The sequence below is a fragment of the Chrysemys picta genome, unplaced genomic scaffold, assembly GCF_011386835.1.
Source record: "Chrysemys picta bellii isolate R12L10 unplaced genomic scaffold, ASM1138683v2 scaf2061, whole genome shotgun sequence".
NCBI classification, from domain to species: Eukaryota; Metazoa; Chordata; order Testudines; family Emydidae; genus Chrysemys; species Chrysemys picta.
The window spans coordinates 1-10,000 of NW_027054765.1; the positions used below are offsets into that span (position 1 = coordinate 1).

General features: G+C 45.9%; 1 long non-coding RNA gene across 3 annotated transcripts; it reads right to left on the minus strand.

Annotated features, from left to right (window-relative positions):
- Nucleotides 1-470: 470 nt before the first annotated feature.
- Nucleotides 471-9,743, minus strand: LOC135980172 (uncharacterized). Of its 3 annotated transcripts, XR_010597373.1 has the most exons (4): nt 2,412-3,253; nt 1,991-2,140; nt 1,528-1,613; nt 549-906 (listed from the first exon to the last, which is right to left on the minus strand). It is a non-coding gene; the product is annotated as an uncharacterized LOC135980172 (long non-coding RNA). The 3 variants fall into 3 exon arrangements; XR_010597374.1 differs by lacking the exon at nt 2,412-3,253 and adding an exon at nt 5,989-9,743 and having other exon boundaries at nt 471-1,613; XR_010597372.1 differs by having other exon boundaries at nt 476-1,613; nt 2,412-3,248.
- Nucleotides 9,744-10,000: the final 257 nt, after the last annotated feature.

The window sequence follows — 10,000 nt, forward strand, 5'->3', positions numbered from 1 at the left end:
GGGGGGGGGGGGCGGAAAACAAAACAACAACAAGCCCACCACTCACTGCACAAGTTACACTTCCCTCTGGAGCCGAGAGCCCTCGCCTGTGGAGCATCCCTCTGCTGGAGATCAGGAAGAGCCCATATATTTTACAAAATAAAATGTTGGAACATCCTTGAAGGCCTGCCCCAATAGAGGACAATGGGGCAACCGTCTATTTCTGGAATGGGACACATTTTGAAAATAGATCCCAGAGGGCTCCTTTCTATACCGCAATGAACAATTCTTGTTTTAAATAGAATGGTGTTAGCCACCTATATAAAGTACTAGAGCGATGGCTGTTTTACTGTTGGCTAGTGTAGATACATACCCAGCAGCACTTGGCCATGGCACCAGCTGCACTATTACCTAGTGCTTCTATTTTGTGAATTACACTGGGGGGGAGGGAGGGGGAGGGGGATGTGATCCTTTATGTAGGTTTATTTTCTTGTTTGGGGAATCAGGGCTTGCTATGCCAGTGAACAAATGAGTCAGGGGATCTCAGGTCTCTTTGCACGTATGGAATAGGCACATGTATGTATGTATGTATGTATGTATACAAATGAACTGATGTCTGCATGAATATGTTCTGCTTCACCCCAACCCCCCTACTTTTTGCAGTCCAGCATCTTGAGAGTGACAAACACACAAGCAATTCTGAACTATGCAGGTTATGACCTCAGACAGTTAGTGAGCTGGTGAAAAAGGAGTATTTAAGAAAGCATATAATTACAGGAAAATTTAAATGCCACAGTTTTTGGCAAGAGTAGTTAAATCGGGGCTAAGGAAACTGAGGCATTTAGACATACATGCATACCTGGTTGGATGGTCTCTACACTATGCTGTTTAAGACCCTTTATCAAGACTTTCCATTGGCATTTATACCTGGGAAGAGGAAGAGTTCTGATCTTAGGTTGAAATAATCCTGGGAAATGTAGTTCAGCAAGGGACTACAATCATTTGCATTCGCTGAATTGCAGCATCAAGTCTGTTCTATTATTCTGAGCTACAATGGCTCAGAACTACTCTACCACAAAAGACCCCACATTCCTTCTGCCTTTGAAGAACATAATTAGGGCACTGACAAACATTTAGCATCAGATTTTCAAAAGGTAGAATGGTGGGAGCTGGCAGGTATGGAGCACTTTTGAAAGTCTGGCCGCTTCACTAAAGCGCCCAAATGGGAACCGAGCTCTTGAAAATGTGGCAACAAGGGATCAATTCTGCTACAGCACATACGTCCGCTGTCTTAGTAGTAAAGTTTCTCACTGGATTCAGGGGATGACTCATGGAATGAAAGTACTGCTCAGTGAAAGTAAAGGAGAGAGGAAGCCAGCCCTTAATGCACAGAATGGGCCTTTTCTAGTGTGGAGTTTATTTATTGTTCCAAGGCAGCACAATTTATGTAGAATTAAAACAAACAAAGACAACCTACAACCAAATTTGGGCTAGGCCAGGAGCTAAGTAAATTCAAAGGTTAGCAGCACAATTATTTATATGACTTACCAGCAATACTTATCCCATCCAAAAAAGAAGAAGTTCCAAGTAGGCAATCTTTGAGTTCATTTTGTATGACATTTCTTCCAAAGGACCTACGGAATAGGGAAGTAAACATTTCAAAAGCACGTGCAACCTGGAGTTGTTCCCCCACCCCCTGAACCGTGTATCCAATATGGACAAAGTAAATCACTTCATGTTAACTTGCTGTTGAAAGAATCCCTTCTGCAGAGAGGGGTCTAGCAGCACATGTACTCACGCAATATAGAAGTGGCCAAGGTCAGTCAGTCAGTCATTTACTGTTCACCAAAGGTGCTGTCATCAGCTGGATGTAGACTAGGGCTGAGATACAGTGCTTGCCGTGAGGGGTAGGAAAAGAGAGCAGACAAGGAAAACTACAAAAGTGGAGTTGTTTCAGACACGCTGCAATTAAAGGAATTTAAGAAAAAGCATTGTAACAGGGTTTACTCACCACCCTGCACTGCCTCATGGCCAGGCATGGCATCACGGTATCCTTGTGGGGTAGCAGCCCTTGTCAACAGTCACTCTGGGGCTGTGGTGGTTTCTTTTAGATAACTCACCCCTCCAGCCAGGGCACAGTCTTTAGTGTGGATGGCTGACCCTGGAAGGAACAGACTAAAGTTCTAAACTCTCTTCATAGAAATCAAAAGCTTCCAGCCTCTCCACAGCTCTTCTTCAGCAAGGTCACATTCAGACTGCAGCCCCCTTACTGGGCTCAGCTACCCTTGTACACCACTTGCTGAGGGCTGGTAGGGGAATCCAGTCCCAATCTCAATCTCAATTCTGGGTTACAGCCCAGGGCCCTGGACTGCACAACCAAGTCAAATCCTCTACCCATAGTGCAGTTTTCCCTGCACCATGTCCTTCCTCACCTCTTTCCTTCCCTTCTCGGTCTCCCAATCTGTCCCCTGGGTGCTCACTCAAGCCCCTGCAGGCACCTTTTGACTCTCTGCATTCTCTTTCCTCCAGCCCTTCCTCAGCTGGGCCCACTCAGTAGTTAAACCTGGGATCACCTAATTTCTCTCAGGTGGGGCCCATTCTGTAATCAGGGCTGGCTTAGTCAGAGGCTCTCTATTATTATCTCAGAGCTCTGGATGAGCTCTGAGAGTTGATCTCTCTCTTTCCATATATATATAAAAAAATTATTGTCAGGCTTTGGCTCTGATCCTCTTACACCAATCACTGTAACTGACTTCTACTCTGGGTTATCTGTTTTCTTTTCATGCTATTGGGCCAGCCAATGGTGCCATGCTGCATTCCATGAGCTGAGGATCTGCCCATTGGTCTCATGTTGGGCCAGATTCTCTCCCCCTTATGTTGACTAGTACAATACCCCACAAGCAAGCCCCATTGAAATCAGTAGTTAGTAGAGTGAGGTATTACTCAGTGTGAGTAGGGGTGACAGAATCTTGCCTATTATGTCTAACTAGTCTTTCTACACGTAGCAATATCAATTAAAGGCTGTTTTCTAAAGATTACACTTTTAAAAGTAGATTTTTCTCCCTGCCTAATGCAGCTGCCATCTTGTCCTTAAGATGCAGCATGTTACAGTCACTCTGTTTTCTCGGTCATGGAAAATTTCTCTTTGTTCAGTCTTTGGGCCCAATTCTGAGAAGTGCTCAGCACCCACTAGTTCAGTGGGAGTTCAGGGTGATCAGGACCTTGCAGGAAGTGGTTAGTGTCTCTTAGGGTTAAGCCCTTTCTTTGATGTTTTTCCTTCACCTGAAATGAAAACAAATCTAGACCGAAGAGTATGTTTTACTCTGTGAGTATGAGCATGAAAAACATCCTTCCTGAGACGTGGAATCACCTTTCCCATAGCTTGGCGGTTCTTCACCTTGTGTAAGATTTTGTGTTTAGGTAACAACTATAGCACCTCGGTCTTGTCTATTTATGTCCTTCTGCTTGTACGTCAGTCTGTGTTGTGATTAGGGTGACCAGCTGTCCCGATTTTATAGGGACAGTCCCGAATTTGGGGTCTTTTTCTTATATAGGTTCCTATTACCCCCCCACTCCCTGTCCCGATTTTTCACATTTGCCGTCTGGTCACCCTAGTTGTGATCCTGTGTGTCATATCAGTGCACTTGCATTTCCTCATACATTATACAAAGAAGTATCAGACAGATGTTCAAGGAGCAGATTTATACCACACAGATTTATACCTGGGGAGAACTGATGCATTCTGACTTGCATATTTAGTCTATGTTTTTGAAAGTCAGAAAATGTCAACATAAAAGCTAGTTTAACATTTGATTATTTTCCAAATGTCAGTTGCATTGATGCTGCAATTATCTGCGCATTTGACCATCACCAGCGTGAACCCACAGTCAAGTAACCGAAAACAATCACCCCACTAAATATGAAATTGGTCTTTTGTGAAAGGAGTTGTGCGGAAGGGTTGCCACGTTGTCAGAAGTTCAGACGAATATAGATGAGCTTTTCTTTTAGCCAAAAAGTTCCCCGAGGTTGGAAAGCCCCTCAAGAGAAATTACGATTAAAGGGGTTTAGTTGATGGCCCTTACTGGTTATCTAACACAGTTTTGGTCTAACAGGGAGATGAAGCTATCCATAAAAGGAAAAGTACAGGCAAGCTTGACAGAGACCGAGAGAGAGAGGAAAAGGAGGAGAAATGATGTGGGAAATAGGCCATGACATTTGTTACGGTGCCATAATTGTTAGATGAACAGTAGGAGTAAGGGAAATATAGAAGATAATTATTTAGACCTAGTGGGAAGATCTGTTATTTTCTAAAAGGTATTTCTAGACTGGACAGCCCAACAGCGTTTGGCATTTTATAAAACCTCTAGCTTGGTGAAACAGTTTTTATATTGGTGTCAGGACAATAAAGAGAACAGTGTCTAGTAGAATGGAGAAAACATCCTCCCCAAAACAGAAATGGTGGAACAGTAAACTGGGTGCCTTGTATAAATATACAGGGATGAACGCGAAGAAAAAAGACACTAAAAATTGTGAAAAGAAACCACCACAGGAAAAATCCGTCTCTCGCTTAGCAAGAAAATGAGGCGAGAAACACAGAACACATGGGACCAAATGGGGCCACCTCTCATCAAAGCTCAACAATCTGGCTTTGGGTGGACTGTTTTGCCCCTCAGCCTGCTGGGTTGCCAAGGAATAGCTGCAGTGGTGCTCTAGTGGTAGAGACAAATGGGGTTCCTATACACCTCATCCATTGGTTGTCACCTACTACAGCACAGAGCCGTCTAGTGGCTACACCCGCAGCCCTCCATTCTGTTGCAAAGAAAGGCACGACAAGAGTTCAAGGGCATAGAGACTTCCCAGCACACACCCTGCTCTCAGCACAGTACCGCTATTCTGCTTGTATTCTGGTCTGGTATATAAACAGAGGATAGGGCAGCATGTGTGACTTAATATAGTGGTTGACTAGTTTCTAAAATGTTTGGCAAAAAAATGTTTGGGAGGTTTCCTACTCTAGGAGGTGCCGGCTTTCATTCTTTTCCACAGCAAAACTGAGCAAAACGGAAGGATGGGTAATCTGATTTCATGAGGTCTTGCCCAAGAAAAGCAAGTATGTCTTAGACCACTTCACCTTTTTACATTGTAGAGACAGTCTCCCTTTGTACAGCTTATAGCCGGTCTACAGTATCTTCTATCCTGAGATGCAGGACTGAAGGAGATAGGCCTGGGAAATACTTGAGTAACCGCAACACATTTTCAGTGTGTATATTTTCCTCTCATAATGCGCTTGAACTGTTTTAAGCATTTTGCTCAATTTTACATAAGGTGGTTACATCTTTACAAAAGGAAATATGATCGTATGTATAATGTACACGTACAATGTAGCATGTGCAATATAAAGTGATGCTCCCTGGCCAATGCAATGTTATAACAAATATATACACGTGGGACTCAGTTATGGCTCTAAGAGTGGGACGGGGGAGCTGCACTGCCTGAGTGGTGGAGGTACAGAACATCACACCATGAAAATGTTACATTTCTTCTGGGAGGATTAGACCCTCAATAGCTGAACACATCTTTATGAAACTTGCGGCCACCGTCGATACCGCCTCTGGCCTTGCAGCCAAGCAAGTCGGTTTGTACAGCTTTCCTCTGGGTGTCTTCTTAGGGAAACGACCCAGACTATCTACACCTACATGCTGAAATGGAACCTCAATTATGGGGAGTGGCTGGAGAGGGGCCTTGACCTGGTCCTATTGCACCTGGGAGCCATACAAACTCTTCCTCAAAGTCTAACGTCTTCATTACGCCTATAGTGCAGAGGAGAACCTCCTGACAATCATTCCATCACACTGTTTTTAAGCTGTGCTATGTGGAAGAATCTTTTCATCTACTTAAGAGCCATTTGAGGTTATCCATCATCTATGACTTTAGGTCTTCCTGTGGGAAAGCCAGCCACAGGTAGATAAAAGGGGAGGAAAACACCACCAATACATCCCCACTTAAGCTCACCTTTATCATCCCACTAGCAGGCTTTCATCATAGAAATAGATGACCCGATGACTTCTGCACGGAACACAAAATCTTTCCACACAAAGCGCCTGAGTGTCCGCATCACTTCTAGGGCTTTGTGAGACCTGCCTTCTGGTCCCGATCAGCGTGGTTCCATTACAGCCACCCTGCCAGGGCTGCCCCAGGCTGGAACAATGGGTGCTGGGGGTGTGAAGCTTTAAGTAATAAGAGCCACCAAAACATGGTCTCATCGTATACTGGGTTTGCAGTTTTGTTCATTTGCTTTCAGTACCCCGCAACATCTTCCCCTGGGATTTCACCCTGGTGTGGAATACAGATGCCCAACACCGCTGGAAAATCATGGGAGAATGGGGAGCATAGCCCAGGACAGTCTGGGGGCTCTGCTAAGTCTGCTTTCTCTGCTTTGCAGTGTGTCTTTCAAAAATTTGAAGCAAAAATCTCAAATTTCTTATAAAAGTGCAGGAAAACTTGGGAGACTCTAACCAAATTAATGTGCACAAAAATGTTTTCATGGTTTCTTCGTGTGATTTTTCTTTTCTTGTTGAATTAAAACACATTTCTCTGCAATGATGGAAACTCCAGCACAACAGTCTGCGCTAGGGCTTGAGATCCAGAAAATGAAACGTGACCACAGGAAGGGAAGAGAATTAAACAAACCAGAAGAATTCCCCTGCCCAAGCAAAGGGGAAGGCAAATGTTAAAAGAGAAGGAACCAGCAAAAGTGGTGAACACTGAATTTCAATTTTTAAAAAAATATTTGAATTCTTTCATCCCAGGGACACACTTGGTAAAAAAATACCTAATGTGACTTCTCTGCATAACCTCCTTCTGACCACATTGGAAATCATAGTCATCCATGTGGGTACCTCTCTAGCATGTTTTATTATCCTAATTGCTCATCCTGTTTTATGATTTATTCTCAATTTTTCACTACTGTCAGCTACTTGGAGTGATCAACAGGACATGATATTCACACCTTTCAACTACATCTATTTGTCAGCTCCGGTAGGAATATTAAGATCGGGAAATAACAATTAGTTAAGGTTTCATTTTCTCAGAGCACACTCTCTCCTATAGTTTCACAGAAGGAAGAGACCGACGGTTTGTGCTGTCTACATTTTAAATGTGCCGTCTAAATTGGAGGAAATGGTTAAAGTTGAGATTTGCCAATATTTTTGAGGGGCCTAAACCTTTCCTCCAGAGACCCCCCTGTCCCTAATCACCCCTAGGACTCCCACGGCCTATCCAACGCCCCCATTCCCCATCCCCCGACTGCCCCGCCCCCCAGAGCCTCTGAACCATCCAAACCCCCCACTCCCTGTCCCCTGACCCTCTGCCCCTTATCCAACCCCTCGGCCCCGGCCCAGCACCTTTAACACACCGCTCAGAGCAGCGTGTCGAAGCCAGACACGCTGATGCGCCGATCCGCCGGAGCGCGCAGCCCCGCCCCCCAGAGCGCTGCTTTACCGTGTTATATCCGAATTCCTGTTATAACGGGTCGCCTTATATCGGGGTAGAGGTGTACTTCCCCTCCACCCCTAAAGTACTCTGACTTCTACATATGTAGTGTGTTTCTATTATGATCAGGGTTGCTATTCATTCATCTGTCCTCATGAGAACTATTTCTAGTATTTCAAGGTTTGAGAAGCTTCCTAGAGACTTTAAAAAAAAATATGAACATACTAAATGACTTGCGAGCTTATGTGTGGAAGAGATATTTTCATTTAATTTATTGAGATCAATTCAATGAAAATTATATTTTTTCCCTTTGTATTTCAACCATTCCCTATTTCATTTCAGCTCCGGCTGCTGCAATTACTGAGGTTAAAACAGAAGGATGCAGTGGAATCCCTCCTCTCTGCTGATTCTTCCCACGGTGACTTCTAACACTCCAGAACGCTTGACGTGTTATGCGATACATTCACTCTGTCCTCATCATATAGCGGAGCTTGAGAAGTTTCCTAGAGACATTTATAAAATATGTGAACTGAGCATAAGACTTGTAAGATGATGAGGTGTAGAAAGATATTTTCATTTCATGTATTGCCGTTAATAAAGGGAAACATTTATTTTTCCCTTTGTGTTTCAACCAACTCTCATTTCATTCCAGCTGAGGATGCAGTGACTACAGAGCTTAAAACAGTTGGAGGAAATTGTATCGTGCAGTGGATTCCCTCCTCTCTACTGATTTTTCCCACGGTGATTTCTAAGGCTCCAAAATGCTTGACCTTGTATTATGCAATACACTCACTCCACAATGGCAGGTTTCAGAGTAGCAGCCGTGTTAGTCTGTATCCGCAAAAAGAACAGGAGTACTTGTGGCACCTTAGAGACTAACAAATTTATTAGAGCATTCTTAGTCTCTAAGGTGCCACAAGTACTCCTGTTCTTTTCACTCCATAATGAAATTCCAACTGTCCATATTACAATTTATGTGATAATACTCTGTTGATTTACTCAAAGTTTAAATTGCAAAATGAAGGATATCGATGCAAAAAAGTTACAAGAAAATTAAGAAAGGGTTAAACCTTAAACATTGTTGACATAATGTGTTTGCTATATATTTCTGTGGTTCAACTCTTCTCTGATCAAAATCTCATGTCTGAACTGTAACAGGCAGCTTAAGCACAGTATAACAGCATAACAAATATGAACTGGAAAAACTTTGCAAGAAAAAAGATGTGCATAATTTTCCTCTAATGTCAGAACGAAGGGAGAGATTTCAGGTGGCCCCAAGGGGTTTTCAAGCCTCAAGTGTCTCTGAAGGGGAACGGCAAGGTGGCAATCTGGGAAATCTTCCTGCTGCTTTTGCAAAAATCTCTCTGAAACGACCTGAGGTGAGAGTTCCATTCAGATATTCCAACACAGACTCATCAGCAAGTTGGGCATGCGGAGACATGTTTGGTTGCAGTGATGGAAAATGGGACTCTCTGACCAGGAGGTAAGGACCATAGGCGTGCGCAGCACATTGCATTAGGGTGTGCACCCAGGGAATTTTTTTTTTTTTGAAAGGCGAACATCATAAACGGCTGGGTGTGGGAGGGGGTGCTGTGTGCGGGAAGGGGCTCAGGGCAAGGGATTGGGGGGCAGAGGAGGGGGTGTGGGATGTATGAGGGGGCTCAGGGAAGGGGGTTGAGGTGCAAGAGGGGGCGGAGTGCGGCAGGGGGCTCAGGGCAGGGGTTCAGGAGGGGTGCAGTGTGCAGGAAGGGGCTCAGGGCAAGGGATTGGGACAGAGGAGGGTGTGGGATGTATGAGGGGGCTCAGGGAAGGGGGTTGAGGTGCAAGAGGGGGCGGAGTGCGGCAGGGGGCTCAGGAGGGGTGCAGTGTGCAGGAAGGGGCTCAGGGCAAGGGATTGGGACAGAGGAGGGTGTGGGATGTATGAGGGGCCTCAGGGAAGGGGGTTGAGGTGCAAGAGGGGGCGGAGTGCGGCAGGGGGCTCAGGGCAGGGGTTCAGGAGGGGTGCAGTGTGCAGGAAGGGGCTCAGGGCAAGGGATTGGGACAGAGGAGGGTGTGGGATGTATGAGGGGGCTCAGGGAAGGGGCTTGGGGTACAGGAGGGGTGCAGAGTGCAGTAGGGGGCTCAGGGCAAGGGATTGGGGTCCAGGGTGTGGCAGGGGGCTCAGGACAAGGAGTTGGGATGCAGGAGGGGTACAGGGTGCAGGCAGGGGGTTCAGGGCAGGGAGTTGGGGTGAGAGGTGCAGTCAGGGGACTCAGGGCAGGGAGTTGGGATGCAGGAGGGGTACAGGGTGCAGGCAGGGGGTTGCAGCGGGTTGGGGGCAGGAGGGGGCTCAGGGCAGGGGGTTGCAGGGCAAGGTGCAGGCCGGGGGCTCAGGGCAGGGAGTTGTGGGGCAGGGGTTGGTGGGCAAGGTGCAAGAAGGGGGCTCAGGACAGGGGGTTGGGAGCTCAGGGCAGGGGGTTGGGGTGAGAGGTGCAGTCAGGGGACTCAGGGCAGGGAGTTGGGATGCAGGAGGGATACAGGGTGCAGGCAGGGG